The sequence below is a fragment of the Nicotiana tabacum genome, chromosome 5 (genome assembly GCF_000715075.1).
Source record: "Nicotiana tabacum cultivar K326 chromosome 5, ASM71507v2, whole genome shotgun sequence".
Classification (NCBI taxonomy): domain Eukaryota; kingdom Viridiplantae; phylum Streptophyta; class Magnoliopsida; order Solanales; family Solanaceae; genus Nicotiana; species Nicotiana tabacum.
The window spans coordinates 162,704,092-162,722,172 of record NC_134084.1 but is presented as its reverse complement, the minus strand read 5'-3'; positions in this window follow the sequence as shown (position 1 = coordinate 162,722,172).

Here is an 18,081-nt window from a genome sequence, read left to right as displayed (position 1 = left end):
TTTTGTGTTACAAACTCAAAGTTGAATAACCACACGTGACAACCCAATCTGCTTTGCTGTTTCTAATGACGCCGTAGATACCTTCTTTGTCTTTTACCGAAACTCCATTAATATTAAGCTTATAATTGCCTAAGAAAAGGGAATGCCATTTGATGTGAATGGTTTGAGAAGCTGTAACGATCCGGCCGGTCGTTTTGAGTATATTAGGCCTAATCCTCTATTTATTGCTTTCTCTATGTCATTTTTGTGGTTACGTGACTTGCCTGGGTATTTGATTTTGGTTTTGGGTGAGTTTCGGAGTGAAATGGGACACATAGTCCCTAAGTTGAAAGTTTAAGTCGTAGGGGTTGCCCGTAATTTGACTTGTGTGAAGATGACTCCGGAATAGAGATTTGTCTGTGCCAATAGCTCCGTAGGGTGATTTTGGTCTTAGGAGCATGCCCGGATTTTGATTTGGAGGTCCGTAAGTCATTTTGGCGTTAATTGGCGAAAGTTGGAAGATTTTGGAAAAATTTACCGAGAGTGGACATTTTGATATCGGTGTCGGATTCCGATTCCGGAAGTTGGAATAGGTCCGCAATATCAATTATGACTTGTGTTCAAAATTTGGGGTTAATCGGAGTTATTTTCATATAAATCGGCGTTGGTTTCGGAATTTAGAAGTTCATAAGTTCTTAGACTTGAATCGATACACGATTCGTAATTCTAGTGTTGTTTGATGTGATTTGACGCTTCGAGCGTGTTCATATGATGTTTTAGGACTTGTTAGTATGCTTGGTTGAGGTCCCGGGGGCCTCGGGGTGTGATTTGGATCATGTTCAGCGCATTTTGGATTGTTAAAGAGTTGTTGAATCTGGTGTTTCTGGTGTCCTTATATGAGATCGCGAATGGACTAAGGCAATCGCGAAGGGTAATTTGGAACTGGGGAGAATTTTTTCGATGAGATCGCTTGAAGGGGCTTGAGATCGCGGAAGGCTGGTTTCCAGTGAATCGCGAACGCGTGAGGGTAGTCGTGCTCGCTTAGAAGAATTTGGGGTTGCAGGTTCACACTCTTTTCTTCATCGTGGTCGCATGGTGTGTTTTGCGATCACGTAGCTTGTTGGGGGAAGTTCTATGTGTTCGCATGAGTTGTTCCGTGATCGCGAAGTGTTATTTTGGGGCAACATCATTTTTGTGCTTCGCGAATGCGAGAGATTTTTCACGTTCGCGAAGAAGGAATAACTGGGTAGCAGACTTAAGTTTCAAAATCGAGGGTTTATTTCATAATTCACAATTTGGACTTAGAGAACTCGGTTTAAGGCAAAATTTCAAGAGATTTTTAGGGGGGTTGTTGGTATTCGAGCCGTTCGGAGTTGATAAATCGAGGAAAAGACCTTGTAGTTGATTGATTTAGCGTGGTTTGAGATAAGTGACTTGTCTAACCTTGTGTTGGGGAAATTTCCCTTAGGATTTGGTATTATTATGATAATTGTGATATGTGAAAGTCGTGTACGCAAGGTGACGAGTGCGTACATGGGCTAAATATGGAATTTTTGATTTTTAGCTATGTAGTTTCCTTTCATGCTTTAACTGAGTTGCTTTAATATGTTGTAGTCATCGTACCTAGTCTAATTTCACATGTCTACTTATCTTATCGCTTATTTGCAACTTGTACTATATGTTTAGTTGAATTACTTGTTTTTCTTAAACTCTGTATTCATTATTTAACTGTGGGATTCTTTACTTAAAATTTTCTATCCTTGAAATACCTTATTGTTGAGTTTGGTGTTGAATTGCAAAGGTAGTGGTCTCTATTGAGGCTAAGTGTAAGTTGTGAAATATTATTTTTATTGAGTTGTTATTTTTGGAATATGTGCTATTGTTGGGAGGATTGTTTGGTTTCTTGCACGAGGTTTCTACCGTGCTATGGTTATTATTTGTACAAGGTTTCTGTCCTCCCATTATAATTATTGATACGCATGCGGTGGTATAAGTATAACGACTCGACCGGTCGCTTTGAGAGCTAGAGCCCCGATCTCCCATTAACTGCTTTCCCTGTATCTATTTCTGCTATTGTGACTTGCCGTGAAGATTCGTTTTGAGTTTCGGAGTGTTTTGAGACACTTAGTCCCTAAATGGGAGCTTAAGTCTTAGAATTTGGACTGTAGTCAGAACTGTATAAAGACGTCTCCGGAATGAATTCCGTCGATTCCATTAGCTCCATTGGGTGATTTTGGGCTTAGGGGCGTGTCCAGATTATGTTTTGACGGTCCGCAACTCATTTAGGCTTGAAATGGCGAAAGTCGAATTTTAGAGTTTCAGACCGGTAGTGGTATTTTTGATATCGGGGTCGAAATCTAATTCTGAAAGTTGAAGCAGGTCCGTAGTGTTGAACATGACTTGTGTGCAAAATTTGGTGTCAATCGGACGTGGTTTGGTTGGTTTCGGCATCAGTTGTAGAATTTTGAAGTTTTAAGTTCTTTAAGTTTGAATTGGAGGGTAATTCTTGATTATAGCATTGTCTGATATGATTTGAGGGCTCGACTAAGTTCGTATGGTATTTTAGGATTGGTTGGTATGTTTAGTTGAGGTCCCGGGGGCCTCGGGGGTGTTTCGGATGCTCAACGGATCATTTTGTACTTTGGAGAGATAGCAGAATTTTACTGGTTTTTGTTGCAGACGTTTGTTCTTCAGGTTCGCGAAGAAGAGCTGGGTCAGGAAGAGAAATCGTTCTTCGCGTTTGCAAAGGGGAGCCTACATTCATGAAGGTTGGCCAGTGGAAGCATCGCGAACACGAGGAGTTGAACGCGTTCACGAAGAGGAAGGGTGGAACAACTGGACCCCAAGGATTTCTTCTATGCGCTCGCGTAGAGGACAACACGTTTGCAAAGGGTTTGGCAGATGAAGCTACGCGTTCACGAGAGCATACTCGCGTTCTCGGAAGAGGAAAATTTGAGCAGTGATTTTTGTGCTTCGCGAACGTGAGGCTTTGACCGCATTCGCGAAGAAGGGCGTGCCTTGGCAGAATTTAAAGTTCAAAAAACGAGGTTTTGAGTTCATAACACAAAATTTGATTAAGTGCTCGGTAGAAGGCGAAATTTGGAGAGATTTTCGGAGGAAGTTTTTGGGTAATGATTCCTAACTCCGTTATGATTAAATCCCACTAATCTATGCTTCATTTCATCATTTAATTTCGGATTTGGAGTGGAAAATTGGAAAAATTTCAGAAAAGTTCTTAGGCCGAATTTTGGGGTTTTGATCGAGATTTTGGTATCGGATTTAAGTAAATTATGTATGGTTAGACTCGTGAGTGAATGTATATTCATAATTTGTGACTTTTACCCGATTCCGAGACGTGGGCCCGAGAAGGCTTTTTGGGCATTTTCTATTTTCTTGCCTTAGCTTTGATTTCAACAGATAAATTAGTTGCTTATAGCTATATTTACATTATGTAATTGATTTGACTAGATTTGGGCCATCCGGAGCCGGATATTCGTGGAAAGAGTATTGTTTCGGATTGAATTGAGCTTGGTTTGAGGTAAGTGGCTTGCCTAACCTTGTGTGTGGGAACTCACCTTAGGATTTGGTACTGTTTGATATATGATCATCGTGTACGTGAGGTGACGAGTACGTACACGAGCTATTTGTGGTAAAACTCTGTTTTTCACTTAGTCATAACCTACTTTCTCCTTATTTGAACTACACTAGCATATGTACTATTCTGTTTATATTAGAAAAGCATGCCTACGTGTTTAAACTGCCTATTTGGACTCTGTGCAACATGTTTAGTGAAATTACTTGCTTTTCCTTTGATTGAACTTAGTTTAAACTGTAGGTTTTCTTGCTGTAACTACTGTTTATATTAGTTGAGCTGCATATTTACTTTGGGACTATGAAACGGTATTCAGGGAGATCCCCCTTGTATTGTATAATTACTTTGGGACTACGGAACGGTATTCCGGGAGATCCCCCAGCACTGCATATTTACTTTGGGACTACAGAAAGATATTTCGGGAGATCCCCCTGCACATTTACATTTGGGACTACGGGACAGTATCCCGGGAAATCCCCTATTTCTATTACTGTGTTTTGAGCGGTTGGCTTTCATTGTATTCTATTCCTGTTAGATTTCCGTATTTATTTTATTGTAATATTTCTTTCTGTCTTATTTCATTATATTTATACCAGTAGGGCCCTGACCTGATCTCGTCACTACTCGACCGAGGTTAGGCTTGACACTTACTGGGTACCGTTGTGGTGTACTCATGCCCTTTCCTGCACATATTTTTGTGTGCAGATCCAGGTTCATCGTACCAGCCTCATCACTAGTTGCAGTCGCTGCTGCTTGTTGGAGACTTCAAAGTACATCTGCCCGCGCCCGCAGATCCTCGGAGTCCTCCTCTATCCCCCTATGTTCATTTCTATTTCTTTCTTTCTGTAGAGATGATGTATAGAACAATTAAAACTCCTTAGTAGCTGTGACTTGCGACATTCCAGGTTTTGGGAAGAGTGATTATTGTATATGCCGAGTGGCATCGTTTCGTCTTATTAACAATATTTGTTAGATGGTATCTTGTGTTTTCATTACATTTTCCGCAACATTAGGCTTACCTAGTCGTAGAGACTAGGTGCCGTCACGACAGTTTACGGAGGGAGAACTTGGGTCGTGACAAGTTGGTATCAGAGCTCTAGGTTCATAGGAGCCGTGAGTCACAAGACAATTTATTAGAGTCTCGCAGATCGGTACAGAAACATCTGTACTTATCTTTGGGAGTCTATGGAACTGTTAGGAAAATTCTGCTTCATTTGATTTCTTGTCGTGCGAGATTATTGACTTCGAAATTCTAAATTTTTGTCTTATATTCTCTCACAGATGGTGATGACACATGCTATTGGAGATGACCAGGCACCCGCGTCCCCTACTAGAGCCGCGAGAGGCCGGGGCCGGGGTACAGGCTGAGGACGTCCACATGGTGCAGCCAGAGCACCTGCATGAGCTGCTACAGAGGAGCCACCAGTAGCTCCAATTGGAGGAAAGGCACCTGATACGCCTACTACTGCTACTCCAGCTCTTCGGGAGACTCTTACACAGCTCATGAGCATGTACAACACTCTAGTTCAGGCAGGGTTGATTCCCTTTGCTGCAGCTACATCTTAGGCCGGGGGAGGAGCACAGACTCCTGTCGCCTGCACTCCAGAGTAGCGATTTCAGGTTGATCAGATTCTAGAGGTTATACCAGTACCACCTATAGCCCCAGTTCAGCCTGAGGGTAGGGTAGCAGTTTCAGAGGACGAGCAGCGTAGGCTTGATAGGTATAAAAAGACGCTGCTCAGGGATTTCTAGAGAAGTGCCACCATATCCTCCGCTCTATGGGCATAGCAGAGTCGAGTGGGGTTTCTTTCACTACCTTCCAGCTTTGAGGAGCAGCTTATCATTGCTGGCGTACTTATGAGTTGGACAATCCGTCTGAGGCAGCTTCCCTTACATGGACTCAGTTCTCTAATATGTTTTTGAGAGAGTATGTCCCTCAGAGCCTCAGGGACACATAGCGCGGGGAGTTTGAGCAGTTACACCAGGGTACCATGACTGTGTCGGAGTATGCAGTCTATTTCAGTGACTTGGCTAGACATGCACCAGCCTTGGTTTCTACAGTTCGAGAGAGGGTTCGCCGGTTTATTGAGGGACTCATTCCCAGCATTAGGACTAGCATGACCCGGGAGTTTGAGATGGATATCTCGTATCAGCAGGTGGTAAGTATTGCTAGGAGAGTAGATGGCATGCTTTCTCGGGATAGGGAGGAGAGAGAGGCCAAGAGGTCTCGAGAATCAGGTCATTATTCTAGTGCTCGTGCCCTAGCTATAGTTCATCATGGTAGGGGTTTTGTGAGTCGCCCCGTTCATTTAGCTCTTCCAGCCGCCAATGGTATTCCAGCTCCTCCTAGACCTCAGGAGCCTTATTATACACCTCCAGTATCTAGTGTTCCTCCTGCATGGGGTGCTATCAGCAATCTGTCTAGTAGATCTGGCCCGAGCCAGTCACAGCCGCCACGCCCTCCCAAAGCTTGTTTTGAGTATGGCGATACTCGCCATATGGTGAGGAATTTCCCCAAACTTAGGAGAGGTGTACCTCCACAGACTTCTCAGCCACAACGTACTCCACCCGGTCCTAAGGCTATGATTACAACACCAACTACCACCCCACTTGCTCAGTCATCCCAAGGTGGAGGTTCGGGTGGTAGAGGTCGCCCTAGAGGGGCAGGCCAGTTCAGATACTATGCCTTTCCTGCTCGTACAGAGGTCGTTGCTTGTGATTTTGTCATTACAGGTATTGTTCCACTCTGTTATAGAGATGTATTGGTTCTATATGATCCAGGCTCCGCTTATTCTTATGTGTCATCTTATTTTGCCCCACATTTGGGCGTAGCTCGGGATTCTTTGAGTTCCCATATTTATGTGTCTACTCGTGTGGGAGATTCTCTTGTTGTGGACCGCATATGTTGGTCATGTTTGATTACTCGTAGTGGTTTTGAGGCCAGAGCTAATTTATTATTGCTCAGTATGGTAGATTTTGATGGTATCTTTGGCATGGACTGGTTGTCGCCCCATTATGTTATTCTTGATTGTCACGCCAAGACCGTGACGCTGGCTATGCTAGGTTTACCGTGATTAGAGTGGAGGGGTACTTTAGATTACACTCCTAGTAGAGTTATTTCATTCCTTAAAGCTCAACGAATGGTTGAGAAAGGGTGTGACGCGTATCTAGCCTATGTGAGAGATGTCAGTATTGATACCCCTACAGTTGATTCAGTCCCAATAGTGAGGGATTTCCCTGATATGTTTCCAGCTGATCTTACATGCATCCCACCCGACAGAGACATTGATTTTGTCATTAATTTGTTGCCGAGCACTCAGCCCATATTTATTCCTCCTTATCGTATGGCCCCTCCTGAGTTGAAGGAGTTGAAGGAACAATTACAAGAATTGCTTCATAAGGGCTTCATTCGGCCCGGTGTATTGCCTTGGGGTGCTCATGTCTTCTTTTTTTTTTTAAGAAAAAGGATGGTTCTATGCGCATGCACATTGATTATTTCTAGTTAAACAAAGTTACAGTAAAGAACCGGTATCCCTTACCTCGTATTAATGACCTATTTGATTAGTTACAAGGTGCCCGAGTGTTTTCTAAGATTGATTTGCATTCAGGTTATCATCAGTTGAAGATTCGGGAGCCAGATATCCCGAAGACTACTTTCAGGACTCAGTATGGTCATTACGAGTTTCTTGTTATGTCATTGGGGATGAATAACGCCCCAACAACATTTATGCATTTGATGCACAATGTATTCTGGCCTTGTCTAGACTCGTTCATCATTGTCTTTATTGATGACATTCTTGTGTATTCCCGAAGTCGAGAATATCATGAGCAACACCTGAGGACAGTGCTTCAGACCTTGAGAGAAAAGAAATTATATGCAAATTTCTCAAAATGTGAGTTCTAGTTAGATTTCATGGCATTCTTAGGTCATGCGGTATCGAGTGAAGGGATCAAGGTGGATCCGAAGAAAGTCGAAGTTGTGCAGAGTTGGCCTAGACCATATTCAGCTATAGAGATTCGGAGCTTCCTAGGTTTGACGGGATATTATCGTCGATTTGTTGAGGGGTTCTCATCTATTGCAGCGCCTATGACCAGGCTGACCTAGAAAGGTGCTCGGTTCAGATGGATAGAGGAGTGTGAGGAGAGCCTTTAGAAGCTCAAGACAGCTTTGACTACATCCCCAGTATTGGTATTGCCTTCAGGTTTGAGGTCTTATACTGTTTATTGTGATGCGTCGCGAGTAGGCCTTGGCGCAGTGTTGATGCAGCACCGTAGGGTGATTGCCTATGCGTCTAGACAGTTGAAGGTTCATGAAAAAAACTATCCTATCCACGACCTTGAGTTAACTGCTATTGTTCATGCCTTGAATATTTGGAGGCACGATTTGTACGGTGTCCCTTGTGAGATCTATACTGATCACCGAAGTTTGCAGCATCTGGTCAAGCAGAAGGATCTTAATTTGCGTCAGAGGAGGTGGTTAGAGCTGCTTAAGGATTATGATATCATCATTTTGTACCACCCGGGGAAGGCCAATATAGTGGCCGATGCTTTGAGTCGCCGAGTAGAGAGTTTGGGGAGTTTAACTTATCTACCAGCAGCAGAGAGGCCCATGGCATTGGATGTTCAGGCCTTAGCCAGCCAGTTTGTGAGATTGGATTTCTAAGCCTAGTCGAGTATTGGCTTTTGTGGTCTCTTGGTCTTCTTTTTATGATCGTATCAGGGAGCGTCAGTATGATGACCCCCATCTGCTTGTCCTTAAGGACACGGTCCAGCACGGTGATGCTAAGGAGGTCACTATTGGGGATGATGGTGCATTGAGGATGCAGGAAAGGCTATGTGTGCCTAATGTAGATGGTTTGCGTGAGTTAATTCTTTAGGAGGCTCATAGCTCGCGGTACTCTATTCATCCGGGTGTCGCGAAGATGTATCAGGACTTGAGGCAACATTATTGGTGGCGTAGAATAAAGAAGGATATAGTGGAGTGTGTTGATCGGTGCCTAAATTGCCATAAGGTGAAGTATGAGCATCAACGACCGGGTGGGTTTCTTCAGAAGCGGATCACTATGGATTTCGTTGTTGGACTCCCATGGACTCAGTGGAAGTTTGATGCAGTTTGGGTGATTGTGGATAGAATAACCAAGTCTGCTCATTTCTTTGTTGTGATGACTACCTATTCTTCCGAACAGTTGGCTTGAGTTTATATCCGTGAGATTGCCAGACTTTATGGCGTGTCGGTATCTATCATCTCTGACCAGGGTATGCAGTTTACATCACGGTTTTGGAGAGCCGTACAACATGAGTTGAGTACTCGGGTGGAGTTGAGCACAACATTTTACCCTCAGACGAACGGGCAGTCCGAGCGCACTATTTAGATTCTTGAGGATATGATCTGTGCGTATGTGATGGAGTTTGGGGGGGGGTATTGGGATCAGTTCTTTACCCTTGTGGAGTTTGCCTACAACAATAATTATTAGTCCAACATTTAGATGGCACTTTATGAGGCTCTATATGGTAGGCGGTGTCGGTCCCCAGTGGGTTGGTTCGAGTTGGGCGAGGCCAAATTATTGGGTACTGACTTGGTTCATGATACCTTGGAGAAGGATAAGGTGATTCAGGATAGACTTCGCACAGCCCAGTCCAGACAGAAGAGTTATGCAGACCAGAAGGTTCGCGATGTGGCATTCATGGTCGGAGAACGGGTCTTGCTCCGGGTTTTGCCTATGAAAGACATTATGAGGTTCAGAAAGAAGGGCAAGCTGAGCCCAAGGTTTATTGGTTCTTTTGAGGTGTTGCGCCGTGTTAGGGAGGTTGCTTATGAGCTTGCCTTACCTCCCAGCCTAGCAGGAGTCTATCCGGTATTTCATGTTTCGATGCTCCGGAAGTATCACAACGATCCATCTCACGTGTTGGATTTTAGTTCAGTCCAGTTGGACAAGGATCTATCCTATGTTGAGGAGCCAGTGGCTATTATGGACAGGTAGGTTCGAAAGATGAGGTAAAAGAACATTGCATCAGTAAAGGTTCAGTGGCGGGGTCAGCCGGTCGAGGAGGCAACTTGGGAGACCGAACAGGATATGCGCAACCATTATCCTCATCTTTTCATCACTTCAGGTATGTCTCTATACTCGTTCGAGGATGAATGATTGTATTAAGAGAGGGGGGATGTAACGACCTGGCCGGTCGTCTTGAGAGTTAGAGCCCCGATCCCCCAGTAACTGCTTTCCCCGAATCTATTTCTGCTATTGTAACTTTTCGGGAAGATTTATTTGAGTTGCGGAGTGTTTTGGGATACTTAGTCCCTAAATGGGAGCTTAAGTCTTAGAATTTGGACTGTAGTCGAAACTATGTGAAGACGGCTCCGGAATGGAATTCCGTCAATTCTGTTAGCTCCGCTGGGTGAATTTGGGCTTAGGGGCATGTCTGGATTGTGTTTTGGGGGTCCGTAGCTCATTTAGGCTTGAAATGATGAAAGTTGAATTTTTGGAGTTTCGGACTAGTGGTAGAATTTTTGATATCGAGGTTAGAATCCGATTTCGGAAATTGGAGTAGGTCCATAGTGTTGAATATGACTTGTGTGCAAAATTTGGGGTCAATCGGACGTGGGTTGGTTGGTTTTGGCATCGGTTGTAGAATTTTGAAATTTCAAGTTCTTTAAGTTTGAATTGGAGGGCGATTCGTGATTTTAGCGTTGTTTGATATGATTTGAGGGCTCGACTAAGTTCTTATGGTATTTTAGGATTGGTTGGTATGTTTGGTTGAGGTCCTGGGGGCCTCGGGGGTGTTTCGGATGTTCAACGGATCATTTTGGACTTTGGAGAGATAGCAGATTTTTGTTGGTTTTTGTTTGTTCTTCGCGTCCGCGAAGAGGAGCTCGCATTCGCGAAGAAAAGCTGGGTCAGGAAGAAAAATTGTTCTTAGCATTCACAAAGGGGAGCTCACATTCGCGAAGGTTGGCTAGTGGAAGCATCGTGAACGCAAGGAGTTGAACGCGTTCGCGAAGAGGAAAGGTGGAATAGCTGGAGCCCAAGGATTTCTTCTACGTGTTCGCGTAGAGGACAACGCGTTCGCGAGAGGGTACTCGCGTTTGCGGAAGAGGAAAATTTGAGCAGTGATTTTTGTGCTTCGCGAATGCGAGGCTTTGACCGCGTTCGCAAAGAAGGGCGTGCATGGGCAGAATTTAAAGTTCAAAAATGAGGGTTTGAGTTCATAACAAAAAATTTGATTGAGGGCTCGGTAGAAGGTGAAATTTGGAGAGATTTTCGGAAGAAGTTTTTGGGTAATGATTCCTAACTCCTTTATGATTAAATCCCACTAATCTATGCTTGATTTCATCAATTAATTTCGGATTTGGGGTGAAAAATTGAGAAAAATTTAGGCCGAATTTTGGGGTTTTGATCGAGATTTTGATATTTTAAGTAAATTTGGTAGGGTTAGACTCGTGAGTGAATGTGCGTTCATAATTTGTGACTTTTACCCGATTGCGAGACGTAGGCCCAAGGAGGCTTTTTGGGTATTTTTCTATTTTCTCGCCTTAGCTTTGATTTCATTAGCTAAATTAGTTGCTTGTATCTATATTTACATTATGTAATTGATTTGGCTAGATTTGGGCCATCTAGAGCCGGATATTTGTTGAAATAGCATTGTTTCGGATTGAATTGAGCTTGGTTCGAGGTAAGTGTCTTGCCTAACCTTGTGTGGGGGAACTCCCCTTAGGATTTGGTACTATTTTATATATGAGCGCCGTGTACGTGAGGTGATGAGTACATACACAGACTATTTGTGGTAAAACTCCATTTTTCACTTAGTCATTACCTGCTTTCTCCTTGTTAGAACTACACTAGCATATGTACTATCCTGTTTAGATTAGAAAAGCATGCCTACGTGTTTAAACTGCCTATTCGAACTCTGTGCAGCATGTTTAGTGAAATTACCTGCTTTTCCTTTGATTGAACTTAGTCTAAACTGTAGGTTTCTTGCTGTAACTGCTGTTTATATTGGTTGAGCTGCATATTTACTTTGGGACTATGGAACGGTATTCCGGGAGATCCCCAGCACTGCATATTTACTTTGGAACTACGGAACGGTATTACGGGAGATCCCCCTGCACATTTACATTTGGGACTACGAGACGGTATTCCGGGAGATCCCCTGTTGCTATTACTATGTCTTGAGTTGTTGGCTTTCATTGTATTCTATTCCTGTTAGATTTCCGTATTTATTTTATTGTAATATTTCTTTCTGTCTTATTTCATTATATTTATACCAGTAGGGCCCTGACATGATCTCGTCACTACTCGACCGAGGTTAGGCTTGACACTTACTGGGTACCGTTGTAGTGTACTCATGCCCTTTCCTGCATATATTTTTCGTGTGCAGATCCAGGTTCATTGTACTAGCTTCATCACTAGTTGCATTCGTTGCTGCTCGTTGGAGACTTCAAGGTACATCTGCCCACGCCCGCAGATCCTCGGAGTCCCCCTCTATCCCCCTATGTTCATTTCTCTTTCATTCTATAGAGATGATGTATAAAACAATTAAAACTTCTTAGTAGCTGTGACTTGCGACATTCCGGGTTTTGGGAAGAGTGATTATTGTATATGCTGAATGACATCGTTTCTGCTTATTAACTATATTTGTTAGCTGGTATCTTGTGTTTTCATTTAATTTTCCACAATATTAGGCTTACCTAGTCGTAGAGACTAGGTGCCGTCATGACAGTTTACGGAGGGAGAACTTGGATCGTGATAATAAGGTCTGGGTGTTGAAATGCATGCGGTGAGATAAGGTGGTCTTGATACGCGTGGCTAGTAGGGGAACTATTAGAAGCCATGCGGTGTGATAAGGTGGGCTAAATCGTGGGGTGCTATTTCGGGAAAATTAATTTTCAAAACTAAATGTAAAGGCCCCCGCGGTGATATAAAGAAAGACTATGATTTACTTTTATGATTTGGGACTACGAGGAGGTACCTCGGGAATGCTCCTGTTGATCTTTCTCTATTTTGTTGTATTTTGTTTGGTTGTGGTTTTTCCTTAACATGTAAAATTCTTGTTTTCCTTTCGTGTTGTATTAGCTGCATTGATCCCGTATTGTTATCTTTCCGTAAATTCTTTATTGCTTCACTTCTTTGTAATTATCATTATACCATTATATCTTCTGTCTTGTTTTTATTATCTCCAGTAGATCCTTGACCTGACCTCGTCACTACTCTACCGAGGTTACGCTTGACACTTACTGGGTACCACTGTGGTGTATTCATACTACGCTTCTGCACATATTTTGTGCATATCCAGGTACATCTTATCAGTCCCGGTATTAGCGCGCTGAGTTGCTTCATTTGTAGACTTCAAGGTATACCTGTCAGCGTCCGCAGGCCTCGGAGTCCCCTTCTACCCTGTTCTTCCTTGTTTCTATACATTTTTTATAGAGAGTGATGTATAGGATTATTCGGTTTTGTAAACTTGTGACTTATATCTCACCAGGTTTTGGGGATTGTATGTATTGGGTTTTCAGTTTTAGTTATGATATTGTTGGTGTTTTGAAATTCTAAGCTTTTATCTACTGTTTCCACATATTGTTTAGGCTTACCCAATCTTAGAGATTAGGTATCGTCACGACATCCTACGGAGGGAAATTGGAGTCGTGACAGAAGCATATTATATTACCCGCATGACGACTGTTATCGTCGCAAGGTGATTGGAGAAGTTATTGTGGTGATTACTGATTATTGTTCCTGTTAAGCCAAAGGTTCCTTATGCTAAAGGAGAATAGGCCGTTCCTTCGACCACATTGAATGCCGGGCCACTCGACATTCATTGAAGATAAAAATACATAGAACCCATATGAAGTTTTATCATTAGCGGATTGTATCCATTGAGCAAATATAAGTTCAATCTAGATTTGCTTCTCCGTAAGTGTATATTGTATGCCCTGGTTAGAGGGTGGTGAGTCTACTTTTATTCCGTTACACTGCGCCAAAAAAGGTCCAAAATTGATAACGACAAAGGAATTGAAACGATAACTTGAACAATTGCACGACTTTCCCAAAATACAAGAAAAACAAAAACACACTTACTGTATGAAGATCACACATAGAAATATGGCACTAGACTTACTGAGTTACTAAACTACTGGGGAAGCAAACTCTAGGAGCTCTTTGTTACACTCAAATATTAACATATCAGCTTCTGTCAAAGTGATTAGCACATTTATCCCGTCTCCATTTGGAGAATCCAAGAAAATGAAGTTGTTCTTCATTGGATTTCTTGCAAGTGTCACTCTTATGGGCTCACCCCTCCAAAATCAATCTTATATACTCCTAAATTGCACAAGCTGATGCACATATAAAAATCAAATTTATTCTTCTCTGATTTGTTTGCACGCTCTTTGACATTTTCAAATACATGTGAGGCTAGCTGATTTGGATCCTTCGACTTGTCTTGAAGATATTGCTTAGCTTTTCGTAGTTGAGCAACGAAGTGGGGCAATTGTATCTCATCTTCCGTCGTTGTTATTGAGCCAAAGAAATAACAAGCGTTTCCAATGGTATTTTGGGGCAGTGGTGGACGAAAATTCATTAAATGGCACAGTAAAGATGGTTGGCACACGCCTAAATTCGTTATTGATACTGCCGCTACACATTTGTGAAAGAGTTCTATGGCAACTTCAACACGAGTTGGATTCTGCCATCTTGAATCCATTGCAACAATATCCTTGAGTCTGTCCAAACTAGAGGATGAGAAATGGTACATTCTTGACATGCGTTCTTGAGTTTCACGCACAATATCAGGCATAACCGGGGGAAGATTATTCATTGTATTGAAGAGAGGAATGGCACATGACAGTCATGTGAGTTAGTGTAGTTAGTTGGATAGTTAGTTATAACTAATTATAGGATTGGTTGTTAGATAGTTAGTGGAGGCAATAAGGTTTATTAGTGTAGTTATTAGGCATAGTGTATATAAATCAAACACATGTCATTGTATTCATTTTTTACAACACAGATTACTGAAATAATTTCAGCTCATATGCTCTCTAATGAAGTCTTCATTCTAGAACCTTCTGGTTCATCTTCTTCTCACCTTCAATCGAGCAGTTCTTCGATCTTCATCATAGTATCAGAGTACGAGAGCTAGATGCATGCTCGCGGTGGTTGATATCTTCTATTTTTTGCAGAGTTATTTTGTTGCTGATTGTTCAAGCTTTTCCTCGATCGGTTAACCTAGTTTTGTTTTTTGATTTGCAATTGGCGAATCTGTAATTCTTTGAATCAAAGAGTTAATTCAACTGAATTTGTTAGCTATGGTGATTGGAGAAGAAACTTCAACTGTAATAAGCACAGGAACAAGCATAGATCATTATCATCCTTTGTATCTGCAGCCTTGTGATACTCCAGGTAGTTCCTTTATCTCTATTCAACTAACTGGATCTGAAAATTACGCATTGTGGAGTAGATATATGAAAATAGGTCTAATTGGTAAGTGTAAGCTAGGCTTTGTTGATGGCCGATGTATTAAGGATAAATTTGATCAATCCTTGCATGAGTTTTAGGAGAAATGTAATGCGATATTTCTATCATGGATTATGAATGCTGTGAGCAAAGAATTGCTTAGCGGAATTGTGTATAAATCTAGTGCTCACAAAGTCTGGACTGATTTGAAGGATAAATATGATAAGGTAGATGGATCTCGCATCTTCTTCCTGCACAAAGATATTGCTACTTTGTCGCAGGGAATTTCCTCAGTGTCTGCATATTTCTCCAAGTTGACAGACCTCTGGGAGGAATATGATGCCTTGCCCTAGGTGTGATTGCCCAGAATCTAAGAACTATTTTGAACATTTTGAGTACCAAAGGCTGTTGCAGTTCCTAATGGGGTTGAATGAAAAATATAGCCAACCTCGGAGTCAGATTTTGATGATGAGTCATGTTCCCACAGTTAATAAAGCTTATTCCATGATAGTTTTTGAAGAAAGCCAAAGAGTTTTAGGAAAGTTTTCTCAGACTGTAGACATAGGAGATGGGACAACATTGTTCACCAACAAAGGATTGAACTCAGGAAATAACTATAAGCCTAGGAGAGGGAATCTATTTTGTAAGTACTGCAATTATAAAGGGAACACAAGAGATACATGCTTCAAACTGCATGGATACCCAGCTGATTTTAAAATGAGGAAGAAAGCAACAGGTTTCCCTTAAAGACCTATGGCTAATGCAACTACACAAGAGGGACAACAATCAATGATGAAGTAGATGACTAATACAACTTCACAGGAAGGACAACAAGTGATGAACACACCTACTACAAATCTAGCACAAGGAATGCCAATCATGTTTACTCAGGAGCAATATGATCAAATCTTGAAGCTGATCAATAAAGACACAAGTGAAAATACAAGCTTTGCAGGTACAACAAAGATTCTTGTTACAAATGAAACAGTTAAAAATGAGAATTGGATAGTAGACTCTGGCGCAACCAATCATATTGTTCACACCAGAGAGTTGCTTGACAAGATAAACATAGACATTCTAGGCAATGCACCAAAGGTATACTTACCTGATAGGACCTCACTTGATGTTGAATGTACTGGAGAGAGTAGAATTGGTGAAAACAATGTTGTTAGGAATGTTTTGTATGTTCCAAATTTTAAATATAACTTGTTATCGTTATTCAAACTTACAAGGGACTTAAGATGCTTTATCTCATTTTATCCTGACTTTTGGATTATGCAGGACCTTTACAGTGGGAAGGTAAAGGGGATTGGTAAGGAACTGGAAGGTTTGTATAACTTGCAGCATCAGAAACTTGAAGCCAATGCTGCAAATGTACATCTTCAGGATCATTCAGTGCAAGAGGAGGATTTGAAAGTATGGCATGGAAGGCTTGGGCATGCTCCAGATAGAGTAGTGAAACAGATTCCAAACATGAAGTTCAAGGCTAGTAGAGATGGAATAAAGGAATGCACAATCTGTCATTTGGCTAGACAAGGCAGATTGCCTTTCCCTAAGAGTACAAGTAGATCAAATAAACCTTTTCAATTGATTCATGTAGATGTTTGGGGTCCATATAGAGTGCAAGCTCATAATGGACATAGATTTTTCCTTACTATAGTAGATGACTGCAGTAGAATGATATGGATTTACTTACTGAGGCTCAAGAGTAATGTGGTTGTATGTTTGAGACAATTTAACCTTAATAAAGACCCAATCTGATGTGAATGTGAAATATTAAGAAGTGATAATGGATCTGAGTTTTTAATTCTAAATGCAATAGCTTGTTTCAGTCTTGTGGAATGCCCCACTAGAGTTCCTGTGTTCACACCCCACAACAAAATGGGATAATGGAAAAGAAACAAAGATGCATACTGGAAGTGGCTAGAGCCATTAGGTTGCAAGGTTTTTGCCTCTCAAATTCTAGGAGAAGTGTGTGCAGGCAGTTGCCTATGTAATAAACAGGTTACCTTTATCAGTGTTGTTAGGAAAATCATCCTTTGAGATGCTGTATGGAAGAGTGCCATCTCTACAGCACATGAGAACCATATGGTGTCTATGTTTTGCTAAGACAGTAGGAGAAGGAGACTAGTTAGCAGCCAGATCAGTTGGAGCTTTGCTGATGGGATATTCATCATCCCAGAAGGGCTACAGATTGTATAACATGTTAACTAACTCTTTCTTTGTAAGCAGCGATGTCAAATTTGTGGAGAATATCTTCCTATTCCAATTGCTTAAGGAAGGAAAGTTGCAACTATTTCCTAATGGTGTACTAGACTCTCCAGTTACTACTGATGCAGAACCATCTCAAGGTGAAAATGTCCCATAACAAACAAGCTCACTAGATGATGACACATCACTCTTAGCAATACCACCTGATGCAGATAACCATGTTGCTGATGCACAACCTTCATCACCACATCCTTTGTCCTTTGAGGACATACAAACTCAGCAATCACCTTTTTCAGAACAAGATACATTTGCTCCTGTAGAATACCAGCTGAGAAAATCAGCCAGAGTGCTAAAGAGCCTTTGTGGATGCAAGATTATGTCTGTAATGGTTCCTTAACAAGATCAGATGGCAAGCAGGTTTGTAAGTACACAATGCAGAACTATTTGACTCATACAGGATTATTAGCTAAGTATCAGTCTTATTTGTCCAAAATCACCAGCCTTAGGGAGCCTATGAATTATGTGGAAGGTGCATCAGACCCAAAATGGATTGATGCTATGAACCAAGAGTTAAATTCACTCAAGGACAATGGGACCTAGACTTTGGTAGACTTTCCAGCAGGGAAGACTCCTATTGGATGTAAGTGGGTGTTCAAGATAAAGTATAAGGCGAATATGGAGATTGAAAGATACAAGGCATGACTAGTAGCTAAAGGATACAATCAAATAGAAGGCCTAGACTATCAGAAAACATTTTCTCCTGTAGTCAAGATGGTGACAATAAGAGTAATCATAGCTTTGGCTGCAGCTAACAGCTGCAATCTACATTATATGGATGTCTATAATGCATTC